Source organism: Lasioglossum baleicum, chromosome 3 (assembly GCF_051020765.1).
Source record: "Lasioglossum baleicum chromosome 3, iyLasBale1, whole genome shotgun sequence".
NCBI classification, from domain to species: domain Eukaryota; kingdom Metazoa; phylum Arthropoda; class Insecta; order Hymenoptera; family Halictidae; genus Lasioglossum; species Lasioglossum baleicum.
Window position 1 is genome coordinate 16,044,987 of NC_134931.1, and position 27,903 is coordinate 16,072,889.

A 27,903-nucleotide genomic window follows, 5' to 3' on the forward strand; every position below is an offset into this window, starting at 1 on the left:
GCATCAATTATATGAGGCTGACTCCAGTTACTCTTCTTGTTCTGTGCTCGAGTCGAGCATCAAAAATCTTCGAAAAGCTAGTAGTTCCAGTTTTGATTGACTCATTTACAAAGTCTGTCTCATCTTCGATTTCTGTTCTTCCCATTCCCCTTTTCGAATGAACATAATTTCAACATTAAAGACAAACATTGATGTTTCCAACTACACGACTAGAACGACAAGAAACAGACACACCAGAGCTTGTGAAACTATGAATAGAAATTGGGATCACGTAAGTTCATTTTAGACATTGATAAAATCGAGAGCTGATATTATATATGTATATTCGATGTTCTCTATATGTATAAGGTTGTTTTCCACGAGAAGAAGTTCAATCTCAACGGTCCGGATGGATTAAATCCATACTGGAGGGACCTTTGAACGGACTGAATTAATTTCGGTGGAGGAACATGTCGGGTGGTTTTTAGTATGAACAATTCAGAGAGTACATCGAAATACTCGAAAATGATCTGTTACTTTCAACAGGATAATCCATCGTACAGAAAAGTCAAAAAGTCGCAGCGTGGTTTGAAACTTTTAATATCAAGTTATTGAAATGGCCAGCATGTTCCCCCGATCGAGATTCTATAGAAAATTTGTGGGGTTCATATTATGGTACGACGTATTTATGCAAATAACCGGCCGTTCTAAAACCTTACGCAGCTGATAGCAGCTGTTATTCAATCCTGGAATGCAATTAGCGAAGAAATTTCCAAATAATTTGTTACAAGCATGCTTTACCGAGATTTTTAATTGGTACGTAAGCAAGGAAGAACGAATTATTAAAATTCTTAATTTTAACAACTTGTACCATGATTTAATTATTTTGTTAAAATTTCATATTATCATATATATTGTAATTACGTTAATGCTGTAGAAGGGCTCCATTCAAATGTATGATTCATTATCATATTATTAAATAAATAATGCGTTCAAAGTCTTTCCATTATATATCATATTTTAAACTCTTTTCGCGTAATACTGTTAACATTTGGAAGGCATGTATGAATGTTTAAAACTCTTGAAAATTTTAGTGGCGCTATGCATTTTAGTTATGCTCCAGAGTGTACACGAGACCATCAACCCTTGAATTACGATTGTTTTTGCATCTAGTATAATGGTTATAATTTTCTTGTCGTTTATAATTTCTTAGAAGGAAACAATTTGTATTATTTGCATTCCTATTTTTATTAATTCATTTACTGTTCTATTAAATTGTGAATAATAAAGCTTAACTCAACGTTTTATTCTTATAAAAAAGCGCTCCCAATATTTTAAGACGATAACGAAGTGGAAATATTAAGTATTATACATTGTGTCCGAAGAAGTTGTACTTCCTTGAAAGGGACGATGCCTCAAGTAATTTGAAGTAATTTTTTCGACTTAAAAGTCGCGGAGAACATTTTCGGAAACGAGAAAGTTACTTTTAAATGACTCCAGGAGTCACATCCCTTTCAAGGAAGTACTTTTTTCACGAATAATGCTATCCTTAATATATCTAATTTTCAATGTTTATTACAACCATAATCTTTATTAAACATTTCTTCCGACATAGAATAATCCATTCTATATGATTTTTGTCATTTTATGGATATAAAATTAATACATATAATACCTCATACAATATTTAAATGTTTAGTAATTGGTTATATCCCAACATATTTAATAATGTAAACAATATTTTGAATAATGGTACAACAAGTTGTAATGGTGACTAAGTCTGTAAGAAGTAGAGTACATTCAGTCGATGCCAATTAACGTGATCCGAGTATCACGAAATTTTCCGATTTTGTCCGCTGTGCGACGATATATCGTATTCTCCAAATTGAATTAGCGAACACGCGAATCCCCCTTCATCTGAAGGCTGAATCAATTAAAACCAAGAGTGACTCGCAGTGGCATTGTGCGATTGCGCTTTAGGGGATGTCTGGCCGAAGTGGAAGTAAACTGTGAGCCGTCGCGTCGGCTGACTCTTATACGAAGCAAAAAGAATCATTTCCCAAGCGGCGGAAACTGATCCGCGGGGATGATCGGCCATCGGTGAAAGCTTCCAGAAAGAAAGTTCGTGTAAGAAGCCTGGTCGACGATGGTCGAGCGGTGTGATCGAGTTACAAGGGCGAGGCCTCTTAACCGGCGAGACCTCGGCAGCGTCATTCAGCGGATATACTGCAAAGTAAACGTTTATTTAGAAGATATCATCTCCACCTTTCTCGAGTCGAGTAGATCGTCTTTAGCGTGTCGCTGGGGGATGCTCTCTACCGTCGACATAATCTGCGCAAGAGTGTTTACCCGGGGAAACGCGATCGCAGATTTCATCTAATCTCTCGATGTATTCGTGACTTCTCCCGCGCAATCTCGCGAAACAATCGTGACCCGGTTCAAAGATTTTGACAAATGAATACGAGTTAAAGATAAAATTAACTGTACTAGAATATTTTCTTTCCGAATGCATATTTATGGGCCACCGAACATCGATCGGTGTACGTATCGGTTTGCATAAGTAAATACTATTTCGAAATACTCTTTCATTAAATGTTGAAATTACCTCTCGACTTCAACTCTCGACGCTTTCGAATTCAAATATAGAAGATAGTGAAGTGAGGATGAAAATGAGGGAATTCATTAAAAGATAGTACGGTCGGAAAGTGTGTTCTGTTTAAAGCGAACAAAGTGAACCAGTGTAACTTATATAAATTACTTTTCTATAATGTTTCCAGTTATTTACACAGAAAAAATAAACGTCTTATGTTATCGATATTATTTTTAGTCACTTATAAACAAAATTAATGTTTCATATTATCGATAAAAGTACGTGTACTCTGAAAAGTTAAAGGATAAAATCCTCTTAAGTGCAATACTATTATTTGCAGTATCATTACTCTAAATACTATTGTGTTAAATACAATTTTCTTATACCTATTTCACAGTAGTATTTCTTTAAAAATTAGCCTAGCTACGTTATCCCCAAACTCCGATCTCACCATGGCGCTTTTGATTCCATTTTCGAATAAACACAATTTCAATATTAAAGACAAAAACTAATGTTTGTAACTACGCTACTAAAACACAGCCACACCAGAACTCGTGAAACTATGAATAGTAATTGGGATCATGTAAGTTCATTTCAGACATTGATGAAGATCGAGAGCTGATATTAAAGTCGAGGTTCTCCATTTAACGTTGTTTTCTACAATAGATTATTTTCCACGAGATGAAGTTCAATCTTAACGGTCCGGATGGATTAAATCCATACTGGAGGGACCTTTCAACGAATCGATTTAAATTCGGTGGACGAACATTTATGATGTGGGGTGTTTTTCAGTATGAATAGTTCAAGGTACATTGAAATACTCGAAAATGATTTGTTACTTCGTACTCGTGCCAGAAGCAAAATTTGATGGACATATCAATAGGATAATAATCTAATACGCATTGACTTACTTATCTACGCAGGCTGTCTCAACTTCGACCTCTGTCCTTGACGTATCATACTCGAACCTTAGCCTAGCTACGTTATCCTCAAATTCTGATCTCACTATGGCCCTTATGATTCCATTTTCGAAATTCCGCACATACTCCATTCAATTACCACAGGATCACTGTCTACTCCACTGCTGGACTGTACCATTGTCATTGTGTTTTCGGTTCAGTTCTATTCAGTGGCGTAGCTACATATTCAGCGCCCTGAAGCAAGTAGAATCGGCGCGCCCCTTTGTTTCTCGGAAGACGTTTCGCGCAATTTGTTTCGAACATTTAGTTTAAAAACATATACAATGTAATTATTAGACTGTGGATCTTTACGCATTTATAGCAAAATGGTGTAGATGAATTATATTTAATTGAATTGACTATTCAACACATCAACTATTAAAATCATTAAGGGAAGAAATAACATTTAGTTTCTATTCCTTGCAATCGATGCAGACAATTTTTATTTTGCATAAAGATCTGCAGTCCAGTAATTATCACGATTTAACACCTTACTTAATAACAATTTAGCTGAGATTCCAGGCATTTCAACAGTAAGATATTCAAGTTAATAAATACAAATATAATGATGGAACAAAGTATAATTCTTTAAGTACGGAGTAGGTACTAGTAATACCTGTATTTAGAAACTGTATTGGCAAAATGTATGCAAGTTTAGTTTCATAACAAATTCATAAAAAAAACTTAAAAATTGTTGTACTCTCGCTTTTTGGTTTGCAAATTGGTCGACCTTCACTTTCTCCTGGCCAAGTTTTTATTTCTCCCATTCTAACTTTGCGCCTGTAGCAGTTTGCTTCAGCTGCTCCGCGGTAGCTACGCCACTAGTTCTATTGTATCATACAAATAAAGTAGTTGTGCACGGAATGCAGCACTATCGCTCGTCGGGATAACTTTTCGGACGAGTAGTTCACTCGTTAGCACGGGCTTAACTTGCTCGCGTGTCACCACGGTTCAGTTATTAAAAGTAATGTCATTGACCGAGGCGATTGAAGGATTGATATTTCTGTCAGATTGTCCGTTGGAGAGTCTGCTATTTCGATTCTGGCGAATAATAATGCATCGACGTCGCTTCCAAGTTACTTTCATAGAAGCAATTAACGCGTCATAACGAGCTGAATATATCCAAGGAGCAGCTCCTTTATAATTTAGTTATAGAGTAGATCAAGCTAATCAGGAATGGCAAAGCACGTGCTTCATCAAAATCATTTATTTATCACGCGCCCGGTTTCACCTCGACCCGTCTACTAAAGGGGTTAATATCCTTGGGAAATTGGAATGTATTATTTAACGTGCAGCGAGCGACATAATTAAAACCCACTCCCGCTCCTCATCTAACGGCACAGTGATTGAAACGAAATTTTGCTTTACGGTCGCTGCGCCAGCATACGCGAGATTGAATATGAATAAAACGTTCTGTCTTGTGCTTGAATTTTATGCCTGATCTCATGTAGTTTTATCGCGGCCCCGTTCCTTTGAACACGATTCTTAAACGGCTCGGGGCTCACCCCTTTCTCAATCCCGCGAATGATCTACGTAAGTATCAATTCCAGCCCGAACAGGCCGATACCCCTGGAAAATTGGAATTTTATTTAATGAACGGCTTTCCAACCGATGTATTAGGATTTTACGTTGCATAACAGCGCAATCTCACGATTCTCGTATTCGATCTCTGTGTGCTACTTGTATAATTGACAGAGACGGATGTACGTATAACGCGCATCAATTTCAAACAATTGAAAATTAATTCGATACCATAGACATATAGAGATAGACTGCGCGGCCTGAACGAAGCGCTGAAGCTCACAATGGCGGCGTGCGAGAGAGAGAGAGCATTAGCCGGGGTCCATAGCGCTCTCTTTCTAATTGATGTGTCGACACATCATATAGAAAGAGAGCGCTATGGACCCCGGCTAATGCTCTCTCTCTCACTCTTTGTACCGCGCGCCGCCATTGTGGGCTTCAACTCGCCCATAAGACGGCGCAGTCTATCTCTATATGTCTATGTTCGATACGAACCAGTGGGATTGGTACTTCCATTCCAACTTCCCTACCCCTTGAAGTTTGTCAATAACTATCACATTCTAGAAGTAGTTGCAATCGTTGGCCCTCCGAATGCTTTTTCTGCGGTCGTGCAAACAGAATAATGAGCAGCGCGGAATACTTGGCCGTTTAAAATTAATGCGGCATAACGGGGCAAGCGTAAATTATGCAACAGTTCATCGACGTGATCGAATTGGTCGAAGCTGACTGGAGCACAGAGGTCTCGGACCATGTTCGTTTCAATTTTGATTTTCGGCAGTTCGTTCGCGTCGCTCTGGACGCATTCATAATGTAAAAGGGCCATTCCACGCGAAATCGGACACTTTTCGGAGTACTGTTTCGAATCGTGTTCAGGGTATAGCCGGATAAGAGGGTAAAAGTCACCCTAAAACAAAATGGAATTTGCAATAGGCCATTCGATAGCTTATTCAAAGCAAACAGTTTCTGGCAATTTTATGGCAAAGCATTGTTCAATTGAAAAATATACGTTTATTCCGATAATAATTATCAGTACATTCATGTTTCACTTATAGTTCGTGAGTTATAGTAAAAAATGGGACCAAATTTCTCAATACAACCTTCTGTGTGCGCGCGCGGCACTTCAAATAATTCTAATTTCGTCAATTTTAATGTATCCGCCCTTTTAAAAACACGTCCGTAAAAAGGGGAAACTTGGGACTACTTCCTTATTTTTGTCAAATCTCTACAAGTTCCACGCAGTGAAAACGTTTCATTTGTTTAAAACAATTGGAAAATAAATGGTGAAAAGAACATTGTTTTCAAATGACAACATTTTTAGTAGATGCTCTTATGTTCTCACTATGAGCTCCTAAAAACTCATTTTCATCGGTTTGTTAGTTCGAGTCTTATAATTTAATGAAACAGGGGAGACACTTTTGCTTACGCGTCTATAAAACCAACGATTTTTAAAATATCGACAAATCATCTCGGATTTGTTTATACATCACTACAACATATTCAAATTTGAACAAGATCCGAAACAGTACTCATTACAATACATTAAACCAACGCCGATATAAACTTAAAGGAATTTACATTTTTAAGTTTCTCCCAATTGCAGAACGTAGTGCATGGTCTTCGCATGCTTTACTGTATAAGCGTGCTGGAGGATTAACACGTTCACAGTCTCACATCTCATATAGGAATCACAAAGGATTGAAATAAAAACTGAATACATCATACGTGTTTGTAGACTTCCAACTCTGCGAATAAAGTGAACATTTATAAAATCGCAGAATGTAATCTACTTACGAAAAGGCTTGTCACCAATGCTTTTAAAACAGCCATTACCTAGTATTCTGGATTAGTAAGTTAAGATTTAATACTTAAAGACGGAAAGAAAAACAGGAAGTAATTACTCATTTCATATGAAAAACAGAAATATAGTTTTTTGGCACTTGCGGCCTTTTTTAATTCCAGTCTTCGATTGTTTGGCGACGTCCGAAAAGGACACAGATCCGTTTGGTCGGTGAAGTTGCCGGGGAATGTGTACGGATCGATTGGATTCTCTTGGCGTGGGAATGCATTGGGAAATTTGCTTAACAGCAGCTGCAACCGAGGCTGGCCGAAGAGGCCCTCAGGCCAGCGACGATTCTTCTTGACCGTAGTGAGACTCGGCGAGCGGTATCAAGAGACATTGTTCGCCGACTACGCGAGAAAATCGAAGGAAACGGCGCAGGTTGATACAGTGGTATCAAAGGGAGAAACGGTAATAGAGGTGGAAGAAGAGGAGTGCGAGAAAACAGACGTGCAAGGTGAGGGAGGAACGGTCGAAAGAAGAAGAAAAAGCAGAACAAATAGAGAAGAGAGGGAGAGAGAGAGGGAGGAGGAGAAGAAGAAAGAAGAAGAAGAAGAAGTAGTAGTATAATGTCCCGGACGTAAAGCGGGCGTCGAAACAGCGGCTGTGCTCGGCTTCGGCTCAATTAAATGATCGTCTTCTGCTGGAGAGTCTCGGTAGAGGCATCAACCATTAATTTCGAAACATGGGGAACAAAGGATATACCTTGGAAATATTCTTTTCTTTTTTTCCTCTCCCTACCTCGGATCAGCTATCCCCACCGTCTCACCTCGCTCTTTTTCTTCTTGTTGTTGCCTCCACCTTCTACCCTCGACCTGCCGCCGAGACGAGCGAGAGCAGATTTAACGAGCAGAATAAGGACAACGCGCTCGATGCAGAAGGAGTAGGAGAAGAAGGCTGCAAACGCCGCAACCTGTTCAGCCTGCGGCAACATTTCTCTTTTCCTGCGGTAGCAAGAGCCTCTATCAAGCCACGCTTCTTACTGTCTCCTTCTCCCTCCTGCAGCCGATGTCTCCGTTCACCTGCCCCTCTTCCATTCGTTCTCCTCGTTCCTTCGCGTTTCTTCTTCGAGTTTGGCATCCCCCTTGGAGTGCGCCACATACACACGCGTGACTACGGCGGCTCTCACAGTCGCACATTAATATTCTAGCAAAAGTACGAAGGGTCGTCTAGGCGTGTCCAATATGTCTAGGTAAGCCGCACCAGGCGACTACATAAGCTGTTTTTTCTCTATTTCGTTTCGCATCGCGTTGCTCCTCTTCTCCCGACACCTTGCCCGATCCCCTCTCTATCGCTCTTTTTCTCAAACGGCGACAACGGATCTCGAAGAAACACACCGAACCCTGATACAGCAATTTTTATGCAATTTTTGGAGAGATAGTTCTTGGAACAATACGTGACACACATTTTTTAGTGGCGGTATCCATGTTAAAGGCCTTCAAAGTTAGTGTTAGCAATATGTTCTCGGTCGCTTTGTCTAATCATCTACTAAGAGACTGCGAATTATTGAAACCTTAATAGCAGACAGCGAATTTTATGCATTTATAACAACAATGAGTAGGTGCAATTTGGAACAGTAAAATTATTAGAAGAATTTAAAAATACTGTTATATTATTTTCAACCTATTAAACATATTACGAAAGAAAATAGATTTTTACTTCACTCCAGCTTGTTGCAATTCAGATGTCGATCCGCTGTCGATTTACTAGTCACCCAAACGAATCTCGAAGTATTACCATTTCAGACATTGCCATTTCTAAACTGAAGTCGCAAGTTAATCGTTACAAGTCAATCGTGTGAAATCTTCGAACAGTCCATCAAAAAGTCTCCTTACAAAATGGAGTAACCACTTGAGTTTTTGCAAGAACTTGGAAGTATTAGTTGACCGAGCTATGTGTAAGAAAGGGTAAAAAAATCCACACAAGTACTATTTATACATACTGCAAAATGATTGATCACTCTCTTTCTGTGAGATGTATTTCTATCATATTACTATGATAGAAACATTCGTGCAACTACTTCTGACGAGCGTACGAGGGCTAAATTGCATGATCGTACACGAACGGCCGTTAGTTCCAGTTGCACTAGCAAGGACAGATCATGGCTTTTGTTTAATTCAGCACCTGTATATCGCTTAGGGTTTAGAGAACGACCAGCGGTAAAAAGGGAGCTCTTACGACTCGCAAACTACGATGAAGGGGGCATAATCGACCGTGTCGGTCTTCGAGGTAGAATTGACCGCGTACGGCACCGTTCAGGAAGCAATGAAATTTCGCGATACCTTTTTTCCAGCGCTGTTCGTCCCGTTACAACCTGGAGGTGGCGCGATGTAGAAGCGCAGCCACGCAATCTGGGATTTTATCTCGTATGCAACTAATGAGAGGTTGCTCGTAGGTGTTCCTCGCCCCGGGATAGACAGCTATTACTATATTATATCGAACTTTAAGCTTAATGTATGGCATTAAGAGGTAGGATGTAATTTAGGATTTGTGACGGCCCGTTTCGGCTGTTCGCGAGCGGCGTACCCTGGGAAAACGTATTAGAAACTACACCGAACAGACGATTCGTCGTTGCAAGCCCTCTCTCCTCGTTTTCCATCTCGCGTGTCAGTTATTCAAGACGGATAATACGCGGAAGACAGGCCGCTGCCGTAATAAATGCAACCCAGAACCTTTTATTTAACAGCGACGCAAGCATTCTGAATCAGTTTCCCGAGTTGTATTTTTCTTGCGGGTCGAGCTCGCTCGAATGGGATCCAAGATAAATCTACGGTGTTGCTTTAATTAATCACCCTGAGCTATCTTCATTTTCACCGAGCGAACCGTGCCAGAGAAGTTTCGTCGGGGCGCCGCGGAAAAATTTCTGCATAGAACCGGGAAGAACTCGACTGAAATATTCACAGCCGCGGTTTAGACGGGCCCTGTGCGCTGCATTTTCACGACTTACACGTCCGGTCGTGCCTTCTTCTTCTTCGCTCGCCACTAGTTCTCGTATTTATCGTTCAGGTTACGACGCCGACACAGTATACAAGTTAACTTTAAATTAAAGTCTCCGTTAAAACCAAGGAAAACACCAGTTAAACTTGTTTCGCGCGCTCGTAAAAAGGTCCGCACAGACCGCCGTAATTCTTCGGCATATACCCGTTGATGATATATTTCTTGCGTGTCTAGTGTGTGATGTGCTCGATATTCTACCCCGACGCGACGCGTTGAACTCGATTAAATATTCGAACATCTGGTTCAACCACTTTTCTTTAAGGACTATCAATTTTACACCAACATGCACGCTGCGGTTCCACCGCGGTGTAACCCTCAGACCCTGGGTGTTGCTCACCCAGCTTGTACCCTGGAATCAATATGGAACAATACAGTGAACGAATTTGGGTCTAACAGGAAAAGCATGGTCCAGCGATCCCTACGACAATTTTCACTGACATCATGTTCAAATAATGCTGTTAAGTTGAAAGATAATCCCCCAGAATTTGAAGTCGCCAACACCTCATCCAAGGATAATATGAAGGTAAACACCCTTAACTTTATCATTCTAGTTCGCGATTGTTCGTTGAGATATTAAGATGAAAAACAAACGAAAATGCTCGAACTTACCTCCTGCAATTTCATATATTCACAATTGTGAGCAAACTATAAATGGTAGAAAAAAATTAAATTTTTTAGGATGGGGGTTGCAAGCAATCCTTCGGATAACACCTACCAAAAAAAAAAATGAAGAACAATGATCTGTTACCTTTTTAACATATATACGAAAGTTTCGAGATGATCGGATTGGTGGAACATAGTTAATAAGGAGTATAATGTTGTAATAGTTAACTGTACGTAATAATTAACTGCTGAGATGAAACCACAAGCAAATAGGAAAAGTCCTATAGAAATTCGATTCGCCAACATAGACTTTTGTTAATTACTGTATAAATTTTTTCGAACTTGTGTTATTTTAAAGGAACTTTCCGATTAATGTGTTAACTTTTATAAAACATATTCAACTATTTGCACATGTAATTTTGTTTACCGTTTTACGATGGAGGTTTAAGGAATCTAATCGTGTAAGTATGCGTCATCCGGCGCGAATGTGCAAATGTTTCATCGTTAGTTATGATGTTCTTGTAGAAATGTCGTCCGCTGTATGTTTGTGGATGTTACCGCGTGCAATAAAAAGAGGTTTGTTTACCAGGCAGGAAAGATATAAAACTAATTCTATTTGCCGTTTCCCATGGATGATTCAGCGTTTAACATGTCGTTCGAACTAGTTCGCGGTGAGCATCACGGAAAAAGGTAATACCATCGACTATTCATTAATTTGCAAACGAATCCCACGCAACCCGGTCGCATTAATTGTGCTAACCGATACGGACGTAGCAATTAGGAACGAACACGCAAACTTACACGGTAGTTTCTGCGTGGATCGTGCGTTCGCTTAGCACCCGATTAACCATATTACCCTGACTACAGGTACAGGGACACGCGTGCACGTGTGCGTTCGCGCACAGGCGCCACTGTCCTCCGGGGAAATTTTCTGAAAACACGCAGTTTACGTTTGCGGTCAGAAAATATCAAATACCAGGTCTGCCGCGCCGACCTATCCGTCCGATGATTCCATCTTCCGCCGGTTTCTATAGGTAACAGTGGCGGTCTGCGGGAGCTATCGGTTTTAATTAAATTTTTTTTCCGCGATACGATGGGAGTGGTTTTTATATGCAGACCCCTATCTATATGGTATCCTCGATATTACGGTCGTACGTTTTCCTCGCCTGTTCTCCTACAGCCTACCAGGCCAAAGACGTCGTCGTTTTGCTCCACGTCGACCGCAAGGGAACCAAGGTGCCAAGGCGAATTAGTTGTTCCACGGCCGGCTGAAAAAGAAAACAAAGTTATTATCTTGTTGGATCGAGGATGATGGCCTCCTGACGAGACCGTACAGCTGGATGTATGGATGGATGTATGTCGCGATAGGGAAGACACAAAGGTGCTGGAACGGTGTCCGTGCGAAGGAAGTTTACGACGTGCCCGAACAACGCGGCTTATGTGGTTGCCGTGACATAAATGAAATTACACTCGTATAACAGTTACTAACTGGCAGTACGCCAAGCCAAAGGAGTTTAATTCGAGGAAACAAACGCGATCGCATAGGACATAGCCATCGATACAATAAATTCGTTATCGCGATTGTTCACGTTGATCTATAATATTTTGCTTGATTTCGAGGAAAAATAAAAATATATATATATACATGTATGTATACATATATAGAGAAGAGGGTAACTCTCCGGGGAATATGAACGACGGCTACAGGGTGGGTAGAGAGAGAGAGAGATAGACAGGTCGGAAACAAATGTGATTCGCCCGGACGGGCAATTTACAGCTCGAAGAATATGGCTCGGCGTGTAAACCGCATTGAAATTCACGGCGAGCACGGAACTGTACCGGGGTTGAACTATGGGCAAGCTGTTGCAACTTGCTGTTTTCTCTCCAACTCCTGGCCACCTCGTTCCCCTCTTCGTTCACGCTACCGTCCTGCCTCTGTCTCCGTCTAGTTGCCATTTAATTCTCGACGTACGGCTCCCTTCGGCATCCATTTAAAATCCCCGGGTGGTGCACCTATCAGGTGGTCCGCATTCGTACGCGTGGAATTCCGAGCCGGGCCCGGAAAGACGCTACCGGAAATCGTTTATCCGCCCGCCTCTATACGCGCTCCCCAACAAGTAGGATGCTCCACCATGGAACGCCGCACTGGCCCTCTACAAACACCATCAAATTTCTATTCGTCACGCACCTGTGTTTCACCGAGATTTCAGCGTGTTCCGCTTATCGGACAACGTCACGTGGAAGTGGGATCCTAAAAACGGTAAACGACACTGTACAGGGTGTAACAAAATATTTTGTCATGGCTTCTTCAGGAGATTTTACACCTTCGGATCGGCGGCGATTTGTTAAGAAAAGAAGCCTCAAAATTGACTGACCAAAAATTTCAAGGTCAAATTGTTCTTAAACCCTTTCTCCTCAAAAATGTCGTGGGAGAGAAAAAAATTTTATATTTTTTGGATAGCTTCATTTATTTTAATGCTTCAATATTGATTACAAACCAATCAAATTTTATTTCATTTAAAAAGAATGGCGTGGGGTTAATACTCGCTACGATCGAGGAACAAAAGTCTCAAGAACCATGATTTTTAAGTTTTGCGAACTATTTTATGCCGTACATCTCTGCAGGGTGTCCCAATATAGGGTGCAACCGTGGAGGGGTGATCCCATGTAAGAAAATAAATCGAGAATATAGAATACATTTTTTTCATTTGAGGCTTGTTTGCGAGAAAATCGAGCTTGAAACTTTAAAGTCGTTTTTGTAGAGAACACTTGATTTCCGATCCATGCTTCCGTCGAGACTTTTGCTCCTCGTGACGAGTACTAAACGATGCAATAGAAAAACAATTTGACCTTGAGAATCATGCTCCGACCGATGTTGATCAAGTTTATGTATGTAGTTTCCACAAAAATATCCGTTTTTTATCGGCTACTGTCCATGTTAAAGGGGCGAGCATCATCTCCGAACTTGGGTTACGAAAGTAATTTTAATGAATATCATGGAAACTACTAGTGATAGAAGAATGTTTCTATTTTATAATGACGATGATGTACACTTTTCATAAGAACTCCATTTATTCCCCATAGTTGGTTGTTGTTCGAAATAAATATTGTGCAATTAATATTCCATTTCAATTTCTACAGGTTACTCCTAATTTACGGTAGATGATCTTTATCCCTCCGTCTGCGTACTGGGTCGTTTATGTTCACGATAGATTTGTCTAGAAAGTCGGACAAAAATCGGTATGACTTTAAAATGTAATTAATTTCCAAATAATAGAATTGAATATACTTTTTAATCTTCGTAGATAGATGTTCTTGTCAAGTAATGCCTGAACATCACTTCAAATCACCTCGGGAATCGCTCCTTTCAAGGAAGTACAACATTATTGGGCTACCCTGTATAAATCGATTCAATTACGTTGGGAACTTAAGAATCCGACATCTGATATCAATTGCACCGCTTGGAAACAATTCCGCGGCACCAAAATAAGTAGGACGCATCAATAACTCTCTACCCGAATGAATATGGAGAACGTTTATGGCCGCGTTTTTTTCGGTTCGGCTGGATCTGCTCGAAACGCGATGTAATGGCTGCATGGTCTTTTGGATTAAGGTGGTCATGGAATATTATTATTAATCATCGTTAAATTCAACGCGATCCTAATGTTAAGTTACCGTTATCTGTATACGGCCGCGGAGTCTCGTGGATTTGCACGGGCATTTATTCCCATGTTGATACATCGTCGATACACGACGGAGGCTGTGTACGTCGTTGAGCCGCGTGTGCACAGAAAATTCCAGCCGTGTATACCAGACGGACGAGTTAAGTATAATGCGAGCAACGCACCGCAACACTCTGTGCCGGTGTGCGTGCACCGCTGGCAGCGCAGCGCAGCGCGCGGCACCGGCTTCTTCGTAATTTTCTGCGATATGAGCGTATCCTATTCCTTTCTCCGTCGCTCCCGACCCTTTCTTTCGCATCCTCTTCCTGCCGGTGCATTAAGGGGAAACTGGTACCCTTTCAAATCGAGCAGGTGGCTCGGTGGGTCCGCTTGTATTTTGACGATTAGTTCTGGACCGAGCTCCTTCGATGCGCGGAGGCTGCTGTTGCTGCCTTTACCTTCGGGCAGGGCCGCACGTAGCCAGACACGCATCGCAGAAGAACACTCACTCCTCGGCAACAGGAGCGGGAGCGATGCGATCTTTACACGGATCGATTTTATGCTTTCCCTTCGGGGCGGGGCCGAGTAAAAGTCAGCAGCTTTCCTTCAGCCCCGTACCGCCATTTCCACCGGTATTGTTCATCATCGAATTTTATTCGAGACGGAGATGGATACTGAAACTTTTACTGCGGCGGGCATAGATAGACGGAATACAAAGAGGATTGATATCGACAGTTTGAAGTGCACCATCGGATATCGCGCAACCGTTTATCCGCTGCGCCGCGGCGCCTACACCGTGCATAAACATCCCCGCGCAATGATATTTTACGCAGCCGGCCGTAAAGAATTTTTACGGCCAGCCATTCTCGGCGCTGCTTCGCACTCGAGGCCGACAGAAGTTTGTTAATGGCCACACTAATTTTTCACGTTAATGCCCGCCGTTCTTAACGCGTGCACGCCTGACGTCGTTGCAACGTTTCGAGACGATCCTGCGATGGGACCAGAGTCGAGGAGAGCACGAATCGAGGGGAAAAAGTTACCCCCTCTCGGAAAGTATCGGGTTAGTCACGTGACACGTGCACGACAGCGACGAAACGCGTCGTAGAAGTTGAAGGTAGAGTGAGGACACAAGTGTTAATCTGACGATTCCGGATAGGACCTCACGCGGTTAATGACATTATCAAAAATACGCTAACAGGCGGCGATTAGCGAGCTACCGCGAAATTCCTCGATCCCTTGCGACATCCACAAAGTTTCAAGATAGTAATGGTTGTCCATGTTGGCAGTTGTGATTCGCGTCATCTTGAATCAACTGTCATAAATAACCTTTTATTAAGATGGAAATTAAAAGAACACACAAGTGCCACAGGATAGTCGTTCAGTGGTCAGCCATCTTAGACACACGTACTGTTCTACATTTTTAGGCTGATCATTGTACTCACTCAAACGTACAAATTTACTTTCAGAAAGACTGACTCACGTTGGATAGGGACCAACGTATTGAGTACTTTTACAATTAATTTCTACTTAATTACAACTACGAATTCAATTTGTTGGCGTCACTAAACATCGTTATACTATTTCAAACAATTTTCACATTACCATGTTTGTGCAATGCGTTGAAATACTTAATTCACACCTGTGGCGCATCATTGTATTCTTTCATACGAAATGGAATCGGCAGCACGAAAATGCACGGTGTCCTCGAAATGGATGGTTAAAATGTGAAAGGTTCACAGGCGTAGGGGGATCATATGTTGTGGGCCTGTGGTCCTGAAATGTCGTGAAAGATCTGGAGTTAAAGGGGTCCTGCAGCCAAGGGACATTACGTTAACTGATACGAATCTGTTTTGAGGACACGAGGAGACAGATTGAAGGGGGCTACGACATTTTGAGCGAGGATCTCGTGTGAGTCGGTGATCCGATCCTGGAAATAAAGACGGGCAGTCGCCTCGGCTGTGCAACGGCCAGCGACGACGTAGCAGCACAATGCATGCACTTGCCGTCGGGGAAAGGTAGACGGCCGCGACCTTGATGCGCGTGGTTCTCGCGTGCCCGAAGGTTCACGAGCGACCACGAAACCGGCCGAAGTCGGATAGGCAAGAGTGCATCTATGCCCAGAGAAAAGTGGTTCGCGAGGCCGCTAAGGGCTCTCCAGCTCCCCTCTTCCGTTCTCTCTGTCTCTCGTTCGATTTCCTTACTTTTTCTACCCTCCGACTGGTTACCAGCTCTTCCTCCGCTCTTGCCCCGGACCCGTCGATTCTTGCTCAACTCGCAGGTAAAAGGGAGTTGCTCGTGCCTGAAGCTTCACGGAAGCTGGAACAGCTATCGGAGCACGATAGTTGGAGCTGGACTAGCCGGCTAGGATGGGACCGGTATTTCAACTTAACCGGCCAGTCATCCGGACCGGCAGTGTCGCTCAACCGTGGCAACGTTTTCCGCTGGCAAGCCCGAGAATTATGTCTCCGTAGTTCCACTCCGCGGGGACCGTTCGCCTCTCTTTCCTTTCAAATTGGCCTGGGCACCGACCGGAGCGTTAGCGTTTTCCTATCGGGATACCTTTTGTTTTTCTCCTGGATATCTTTCTTGCCTCGGTGTTGGCCTCTCGTTACGCCGACATCCGCTGCTAATTACCTTGTCGTGCCCACGCGAACTTGTCAGGTGTTTATCGCGCGCCGGATGGCTGGCGGCTTTGGGAACCTGGGGCGTACTCGGGTTTACCGGTGTGATGACCTCAAAGTTCAGCCTGACCATTGTTACGAACTCGACTGTGGAAATCCTTCTTATAATAAGACGAGCAAATTGGATGGCATCTCTCTAAGTTCGGACGTGTGTTGTCGGTCAAAGTGAACTCAAAATGTAAACATTAGAGGCTACCGGTGAGCATGATCCTTCGACAACAAAGCAACATCGATCGGTCGTCTATACTATGGTGCGTGGGATAATGTACCAGCTGGGCAGTCGCTCTCTGATGGCTCTCGAACTAGTAATGAGACGAAGAAAAATCCTGAAAGCAATTCCAGTTCGGAATTCCTCCCCCGTTTCGAATCGATCGACGGCTCTAAAGTTTTGTCAACTCACGAGGCCCCTTTGCTAACCCGCTAGGAAACAGGGAAGAAAGATTGAAGGAAAAGGGGTAGGGAAAAGCAGTCGGCTGGGAATTGGTCGAGAGCAATGGGAAAGAAGATACGCGTAGGGTTGAAGGGATGACGCTAGTACCATCCAGAAAGTGGTCGAGAGCTTAGACACCTGATATTGACAGGGCTGAGATACCGTATCGCAACGAGATCATATGTTACAGTTTCCTGGCCGAATATCAGGGATCGCTCGAATGAAATTTCTTTCTCTTTCCTTGCTACTTGATCTGGGACGCTTGATGAGATACGTACTGTATCCTGGCCATCAGCTTGGCTTTCGGCCATCTTGAAGAGGGGATTCCGCTTTCACAACGCGTTTTAAGGTCATGCTTTCAGAATTTAAAAAGAGAATTAAAAACTTCTATGTGCGAGAATGTGCAGAATCGATCGTACCCGTTTATACTGTGTTCATTTTTATACGTATGCACTGAATAGCAATAGAATAGCAATAGTTCTTAATCAATATGGCTTTCCGCCATCTTGAAGGGGCACATTCCACTTTCGCAATGTGTTTTAAGGTCATACTTTCAGAATTTAGTAAGAGTAAAAAAACTTCTTTGTATGAGAATATGCAGATTCGCTCGTGCAGATTTACAGTAGACTTTCGTATAACGCGACCGCAAACTTGTTTAAAATGACTGTATACATATATTGTATGTTGCAGTAAATGCACAAAACATTGCGTAAGACGACTGTACACTTACTGCCACAGAAGATATAGATACGCAGTACTTTTAAACGATTTTTTCATCTGTTTTCAGTAAATCTTACACATAGTTACCAACTAAATTAATAATAATAGAGAGCATATATTAATCTATATTTTTATCTATTTAAAGTGTTCATACATTCAGTCAAAAATTTAAAAAAGTGAGAATTCAACACCTTTATAATCTAGGAAAACACAAATTGCAGCAATAATATGCACCTGTTCAAGATTAAATACTTTATAAATTTTCATTTTCACTGATTTCTCAAATCACTATTCGTGTAACATTTTGTTCGTTAATGGGTTGCAAATCTTCATCACTTGTTATATGATACAGAAACAACTTTGCCCTTTTCCTTTGGAACTTTCCACTACCCACTAGTGAAGGATGTCACTGAAGGACTACTTTTTGGATGAAACGAAGTTCCAATTTATTTATCCCATCTATTCAAGTTTAGTCTCAGTTCAAGTCAAGTCTCAGTTTAATCATATTCAACCTTTTCCATAAGAATAGCAACGCGCATACACATGCACATAACATAACGAAACGTCAACATTAAATTAATTTCAGTAGCAATTCTTACGTATGTTTATTAGGCCGTTGATCTCGGGAATTTTTGGGACACCTTGTATATCATTTGAAACCTGATCTTTTAAGCCTTATTTTCAGTTTCTATTTACGTACCCAACTTGACTTTTACATCGAGTTTATTTAAATAGCAGTCGACGTGATCGTCTTGTCTTCTTTTCATACGAGTGGGAAAATTGATGTTTATGAAAAATATGGTAGTATAGAAACGCACTGTCAGTCGATGAAAAATTCAATTGTTACCGCAGTATAATAGAAAAAGCTCGTCATTTGTCGACAGACTATTATGATTAAAATGGTGCTTACTTTAATAAATAAGTTTTATTTGTTTAATGAATCGGTCATATAAACAACTTGATATTTGATAGATTCTAGGTTATCGTATTTGACGCTAAGAAAAAAGCAAAAATTCCGAAGCAGTTGGCATGAAGGATGAATCGAAGTGAACCAATCCGAAGGTGTCTAGCAGATTTTCTTTCTGTCACGATCCTCGTGATCAACCGTCATTTTCTTTTTTTCCCCGTAGCCATGGCAATAATTGACGCCGCTCCCTTTACATTACAAGATTTCCAGACTTGCGCTGCTGATTATTAGCAGAAAGATGTCGTTTCGTTACGCCGGTCTCCTTTACTTTCAGAAGCCGAACCGCCGCAGCATCGTCCAGCAAGAAACGTTCGAGTCTCGGTCCCCCTTTCTTGTCCCACGAAACCGTATAATTTAATACGTTTCATCTAGTATCGCCGGCGGGGCCCGATTTTTAGCGCGCTGTCCAGTTAACGGACCCGATATTTTGTAGCGTCGAGACGGTCATTTTCTCGGTTCGTGCGTAGACGAACATTATAATCGACGCGTGAACGAGCGCGCTCCACAAAACAAAATAGTTGGCAAGGTGGTTTTGTCGAATAATCATCGACTTGGCGAATCATAGATCATTACTGGTTCGACTCCGGGGATTCGTGCGTCTCTGTCCAACCGGAACCAGGAAATAATGTATTTACGCTAAGATACAAGTTGCTCTGTAGGGCACTTCCGTGGCTCCGCGAGGCAGAGTCGCCACCTTCCCCTTCTACGACGCTATTCCTCCACATTTCCTCCAGGCCCGGTCATGTGAGTCAATTCCCCTGATCTGGCGACTCTACCACGAGGATTGAGGGCAACGAAGCCACGCCTACGCATAGAGATCACGGTTTTGAACGGGTACTAAAATACACGTGTGCTTTATAAGATTGACAAGATTGAGGTTATTTAGACCTTGTTGTTATTTTTATCATGGTATATGTTCGATTTAAGAAATTTATTCAATCCTAAGAAAGCTTCTTTCCAATTTCAACAATTCTATAATAAATAATCTGGGACTGGTCAATTTGACCGGCACTGGTAGGTTTAGTGTTAAGGATCCATGTGAAAAGGGATCCGGGAAGACGGATTCGTTGCGTTTATGTTTTTCGATCGAATTCTTTACAACTGTTGATGTTAGAAGTGAGACGCAAGCGAGACAGCAATAAATGCACGGTAAATTGTTCGACATTGTATCACCGTGTATTAAAATACACAAATATTTGTGAAATTAAAATACACGGACAACCCTGTATTTATTATTACGTGAATTACTATAAGATTCGGATTCGTTTATTACACGTGTTCACACGAATTTGCATATACGTGAGGTAGGGTTCTCTGGATACGTCCGTTCATGTGCCACGTGTATCCGCGCAACAGAAAAATACACGGGTATTAAAAATTATACGGATTGAGATCCGGATTCGTTTACTACACGTGCACCCGTGTATTTAGATGTACGGGAAACAGGGATCTCTGCCTACGCAGGACACTCTGAGGGAAGAGAGCAAGATGGATAATCCCCTGGCATCGTTTGTCCCGAAATATTGTCTCTGGATGCAAACCAAAGCACTTCCAGAGCAAACGAAGCTACTCATAATTTTCGTTATTGTTCTATGCAATCGAAACACATGAAATTAGTGCGCGTAGATTTTTATATTATGTCAAGTCCGAGTACGGAATATGAAATTTTTCATACTAAGGAGAATGAAACTGCTTCCGGACACAACCGCGACGTTAATTAAACGAGTCGTGGGATCGAGGGTTGTCGATTAAGAAATCACCGCGAACTTCTTTAATTTAAACTGTCTTCGCCAAGCAGCGCACTGGTTACGAGCGTCAGCGCGGGCTGCGAAGATTCTTCGGAAGAAATTGGAAAAGCGTAATTGCTTGGGATACACTTGTTCCATTGGCGGTTGAATTAAAAGTTCAGAAGGAAGTACGGCACCATTGGTCTGCCGACCGAGCGCAAAAAACAATTAATAGCGTTAAAGTGGATAAAAAAGAGCCGCGGTGGCACGAAGCTGGTTGGCAATATCGTTCGTTGACCTTGATTCCAGTCGTGGCGGTAACTATCGAGTCGGCCTACCACGGTGGGAAGGTCGGCTGAAAGGACGTTCGTGCCTCGAAGAAGAGGACTCGGACGAGTAGTTCTATTTGTCCATGTTGAGCCGAAAGGATGCTAGCCGTGCTGTCGTTCGGAAAAGTTAGCTCCGGGCAAGCGACAGTAATACTTTAATAGACCCGGAGCACGCGATTCGCTCGGTCGCGTCGCATCGCGTCGCCTCGACTTGCTTCTGGAACACTGTGTGCACGACATGCACACGCGTCCCTGATTGCAACTGTTGCATCCACCGACGCGCTGTGGTTACAGCGGCGGAGTTTGTAAACGTATCTTGCAAGAAGTGTTCGTCTAGTGATGCGTTTAGATTCAAATTAGATTTTGTGCAGCGGCAGAGCTTGGCACGCTAAAACTAATGGCAAGCGGTTTTGGGTTGAGACATTTAATGTAATAATTTATGAGCTGGTAGACACTCGATACGAGACACCAAGAAATTTCTGATATACACTGTCTCTGTCGAGTCACTACTCTCTCCTTCATTTATTATGCATTTATGACAAAAATAGTTATGTACTATTTGAAGCGGTGGACATGTTTAAAATATTTAAGGACATCGAAGTTTCAGCTTAATAGGATCATTAAAAGAAGAATACATACAATGTTTATTTGGCTCCTGTGTCCAGCAATCGATGCAAATATTTTTTATTTTGCATAAAGATCCGTAGTCTAGTTATCATTGATGGCTACTATATCAGTATTTAGATTTCACCTTCTATTTGATGAATATCTGCAGGTTTCTTTCGATTTGTAGATCTCGTTAAGTTCTTTAGAATCTTCTACGTGACTTGTCTGATTTTGTGCACTTTAAAATCATGTGCTGGACTGTGAATGGCAAATTGCTGAATTCACACTGCCAGTCAGTATGGCCTGAATTATTTGATTTGGTCTCTTCTATTGCATGGTAACTCTTTATGCATTTCTGACAAAAATGATTAGGCGAAACTTAAAACAGTAAAAACATTTAAAAAATGTAAAAATACGTAGACGTTATCCTCATTTAATTAAAATTATTTACACAAGAAATATATCTTTATTTAGCTTCATATTTCCATGCAAATGATGTATAAAGTATAAACATTTTATCTTGCATGAAGATCCGTTGTCTACTCATGAGTGACCCATGATATGGGACCCATAACCTCTTGGCCCACTAAAAATCAATGTCAATCCCCATCCGAAATACGTTAAAAGAGATCCCGAGCCATCGTCTTGTATCGAAAGAAAACTGTATTACCGTAGCCGATACAATCAGCTGGTAGAGTGAGCCTCCATTTTCCTAATTCGTCGACTACCTGAACTGCTTCTACCTCCGCAGGAAAGTGCGTACTGCATTTAAATGTGATTGTAGAACGTCTACTTCCAAGTACGACAATGTTGATCAACACCAAAGAAAGATCCTTCGATCGGTAAAAAGCGGTGGGCACGTTTAATTCGCAATCAACCGGGGGATTTTTCGCACTAATTCCGTACTCTATATGGTTCTCCGCGATCCTACAACTACCAAGGACCATTAGGGTTGCATCACGAGTTGCATCACACTGGTTGCCAACTTGCGGCGCAGCTGCAACCTGGCATGTTGACGAAGTTTCTAAGAAGATCGAGGAGGGTAGGAATGCCGATCGGTCTCCCATCCTGAGCGACGATTTTCTTTTCTTGCGTGGCGCGCGGACGATATTACGCGCAGCTGTCGTGCGCGCGCTACGATCTCCGCGACCAACCGGTGATTTTAATTATTGCTCGATCGCAGAATCATACTGCATTCCGTAACCAGCTTTCCGCCGCATAATCGTGATTTTATTCAGTCCTACGTACTCGCAATTCGCGAACTCTATATGTATGCGGCGCGCCATTGAGAAACCGTCTAACCCGGCTCTAACTCACAACGAGTCCTCGTTGTAGGCGAAATTGCTCACAGGCGAGTTTCTCGCGTGATAGGGATTACGGTTGCAATTTAGCTTCGTGAAAGGAACGATGGCACGAGTTGGCCAGTTTTTGGTTCTTCCAGGCGACACACGAATGCGAAGACTCTAGCTCATCTTGCCGTTCAAATTGTCTATTTTCATTCACAGCTTCCTGGTTTTAAATAGGCGATGATCGATACAACCTAATATTATCGGCCAGTGATTTACTTGCAACATAACTGTTCGGTCAGAGTAATCATAATAATTACCATTGGAGCGTCGAGATACCAATCCCGAGCAGTTTACACGTATTTCGTGTTTCACAACGCGTTTACAGAGATAACAATTATTGATAGGTTCAACCGTTACTGGTCGAAAGTGGTTCCATTGAGGGTGTTACAAAAAAGGGTGGTTCCATTGAGAACAATTAAGGTCACCTTGATATCTCTAAAAACAATGACATAGAAACTTTTATGGTATTGTGTGAGCTCCATCAAACCGTTCAACTTTGTCCTCAAGACATTTTGCAATGTTTGCAAGGGGTGAATATATCTTGATAGATGATAGTGTTTTCATTTAAAATCCAGTGTGTAGCTCGGATGCGTTTCCGTTCGAAAAGCTGGGTAAAAGCATGGCGATCAGGAAGGTGTAATTTTGGTTGGAGCGATCAGAGGTAGACATGTTTTTTTGCAGCGGTGGCACGGCGGCGCGTCAGGGCGAAATGAAACCGCGAAATGTAGATTACCGACTGCATATCCTGAGAATTTATTGCTGAGCATGTCGTGTCTGATGCATGTCGAGTGATTCTCGGTACTCGGCCGGGTAATCACATCGTGAATATCCCCGGCGACGACGATGACTGTGACTTCTATCACGCAGGGCGACAAGTAACAAGACCTTCGGTTCTAATTGTACGAACAGCGCCTATGTAGATAGCATCGCAACATCATCGAGCGACCATTCTACACCGGATATTTTCAACTGTGGCCAGAATACTGGTAGCCCTTTCTACCGTTACAGGTATCTCGGTCGTGACTCATCTAAAACCGTAACGCCGACTAATGACGAACGCTAGCTCGCAGTTCCTATTAAACCGCTTTTTCCCCCCCACTGTTACCGGCCACGAGAAATAAATCGTTCGGAGGAGAACGACAGAAAAGAGTCCTCGTTTCCCGTTCGTCTCTTTTCCATCGGGTTCGCGACGCGCACGGAGCATTTTACATGTCTCCTACAACTCGACCCATCGACGGTTAAGGCGATGAAATCGGAAGGGAACGATCGCTGCTTGTTATCGAGTTCCTCTGGCGGCGCCTACCGGGTGTCCTCTAATTTACAGGTCGACCGTGTAATTTGAACATTACGCGCCTCCGTAACGACGGACGGGCTGAGAATTCTAACGACAACTTCTCCAATTACGGTATCGCGACGTCTGCAAATAATGGCGAGAAAACATCTCGTTTAACTTTTTCCTAGTACTAGCGGGCGCTACGCGACTGACATTTTTCCGGGAGTTCAAGAACTTTGTGACATTGCTCGAAATATAACTTTTCTTCGCGGCATATGTTACTCTCGCGCGAATGTATGCGACCGAGAAAGAGAAAGGAAAAGAGAGAGACAGTGCATCGCATCGTTGTAAACCCAACGTATACACGTAAGGGTAGACTTTATCTTTCCACTGTGAAATTTTGAACGCGTCGCTCCCTAAACTCGTTCCGTTGTATGAGAATTTTGTAATTTCGCGGGTTGTATTAGACCGATTTACGTCATTTTATTGTTGTATGTGTTGGTAAACATGTCTGAAAATTGTCCGTACATTGGTTGTCGTATTCAACGTTTAGTCTATTGTTAGTTCTCGAGAGAGTTACATGTGTTTTGGTACGATCAGCGATTGTTCGTGGCGAAACAATTCATGGCTTTTGCACCACGATAATGCACCTGCTCACACTTCATTGCTTGTTCGTGATTTTTTAGCCAAAAACCAACACTGTAATGATGCCCCAGTCTCCATATTCAACGTGAGACTTCTTTTTTGTTCCCAAAAATAAAGAAACCATGTTTTTCAAGAATAGACGAGATTAAAAACGGATCGTTGAAGGAGCTAAAAGTTATCCTAAAGATCGAGTTCTAGAAGCGTTTCGGGGATTGAAAGAAGCGCTGGCATAAATGTGTGCTGTCTAATGGAGACTATTTTGAAGAGGGTAACATTCATGTAGAAAAATTAAATTCCCGTTATTTTTTAACACACCTCCTACAAAATTTGAGGTCAATTGGACGTCGGAAAGACAAGGTACATCGACTGTGACGTTTCGAAATAGAAATAACTGCACGCTAAATGTAAAGAGTAGACTGAAAATTTCAGTTAAATATTTTATACCCAAATTTACTTCCTACGAATGAAGATTATTTCACTGCTAAGAAGTCCGATTCTGCCAAGCGTAATACCGGTGAGAACGACGCGTTCCAATTCCAGTAATAACTCTAATTCGCCCACTGCAAATCAGATAGATGGCGAAGGCTATATGTTCTTCGAAAATATTCTTATTTAGAGATCAATTTACATTATCAATGAAGGAAGACAATGGAATACGTCAGAATTGTATTTTTGTCAGTAAACTGTATTTATACACCCCTATAGCTCCATCAATGACAGTTAGTAAACATTTGTGGTAACTAACACTAACGCTAGTCTTTTTTCAACTCAATATTCTGCATCATATAAAATAACAAATGGTTGTAGATACCGTTAATGGTAGTGATGTACAAAGATTAGTAATTAATTCCAATAATGTAAATGAGTACGTTGGTAGCAACGTTGCAGCCTTTATTACTAAAACAATTTAAATTGTTTTAAAAGATTTTCAATTTCCCCAGATTATAATGTAGGCTTAAATACAGTATTGTACATAATTTAGCTGTTTTTAATTATTCGGAAAAAGAAGGAGTCAAACTTATATAAGAATTTAACGATGTACTATCGCGAAATGAAGAAGAAAAACAATTTATAATGCAAACTGTGTCAGACTACAAAAAGAGCTATCCAGACACGAAAAGACTACATTAATGAAAAATTTGTAAAATGTCTTTAGAATTGTTGGCTTGTACGTATTTATTAAAAAGTATTTAAACTCAATAGCTGTATTTTCTTTTATTCGCCTTTATATGGTGCAATATTCACCACATTCAGTTAAAAATATCCTGCTCTGATTAAATATTTATGTCGAACTTTAATTCAGCTACTTTTAAATTATAATAGTATAAGAACACAATATATTTACAAAAATATCAGCATTAGTTAATTGTTATATTGAAAAACTTACATTGTGGTACTATTGTCATAAATATGTTTGCACAAGGATTACATTTAGTCGTAATCAAAAGTATTTATCGCACCTCTAACGTGAATGTACCATGCGTCTTCTTCTTACTCGATTAACTTCACCTTTTGTAAGAATTATTTTCGTACTCAATGAAACAATTTTAGGGAGCAGCGTGCAAAAAATCTCGCAAGACAAATTTCAGTAGGTATATGTAAGGTCTACCCTAATACACATGCATGCAGCTTCGAGCTGAAAGTGCTCTCTCTCTCCCACTCTCATGAATATGAAATTTTAATGTTTCAAAGATAGGGTTGACTTGGAAGTTTAACGACATTTTATTCCCGACCGTATCCACTGTCTAAATTCTTGTGATCACTGCAGTTGGTTTCCGGGACAAAGAGACGCAGGAATTGTTATTAAAATTAACATGATTTACCTGCTTGAGCTTCAGTTGAATTTAATTAAATGGATCGCTAAAGCGTCCTGGGAGAAGCTTTGTGAAAGACGAAACCACAAATATTGTATGGTTTTTTGAAAGTATCGGGGAGTGGCTTCAAGTATTTCCAAACAGAACGCTCGTGTCCATAGAAATATATTATTTTCAAAATTCCAACGAAACTTCCATTATAACCAGTTTTCCACTCGATTTTTGTTTCGCGGTCTTGTTTGTCGCTGGGACGATAAATTGCGGTTAGTGTATATGATATTTTAAATATTAGCAGACCTTACTGCATTTTTCGACTTCTTATTGTTAGACCGGGGATTTTATGCATTTATGACAAAAATGAGTAGGTATAATTTAAAACGGTGAAAACATTAGAAGAATTGAAAAATACTTTTATATTATTTTCAACCTATTAAACATATTAGGAAAGAAAATACATTTCTATCTCGCTTCGGGGGTCTAAGGGCTAAACAATGGCGAGAAAGAGAAAGACAAGGACGCAGAGAATGTGGTTGAAAGTGATAGAATTTCGATACTCGTATTACTCAAGCGCTTTTTCTATAAGCACAGCAATGTCGAACAAGTTTAGGGATGAACGAGGAGTGTGCAAGTAATGAGATGCTCGCAGGCATGTTGCCCTAGTCGCACTGACACATTAACGTTTTCCATCCGGCGACGAGGAACATTAACTTTTCCGGAGGTTCCAAAGCAGTGCATGCCGTTGGTGAAATCTCGCTTGCGGCTCATTCGACGACAGGAGACAGACATGACGGAGACAATGTGTTGCGGATCCTCGGAGGGACTGCGCAACTACTGTCGGCGAATTTTCGAAAGTTAAATTCCCGGTTTTATGCGTGTACACAGGTGCGTCCCGACATTTCGAACAATTATTTTCAGGTATTTCGCACATCTACTTTTCTGTGGCTCTGTCGGGTTTTAAAAACCGGTTTGTTGACCTGGATTCTGGAAAATTCGGATACGAATTTCGTTTGGATGTGAAAATCATATAATTGTTACAACTGCTGACGTATTAACGACAAATATAATAGACATTTATACAAATATAATAGAGTTATAAATAGACAGTGGATCTTCATGCAAAATAAAAATTTTCTACCTGAATTGCAACAAACTGGAGTAAAATAGAAATTGATTTTCTCCCTTAATATGGCTGATAGCTTGAAAATAATATAACA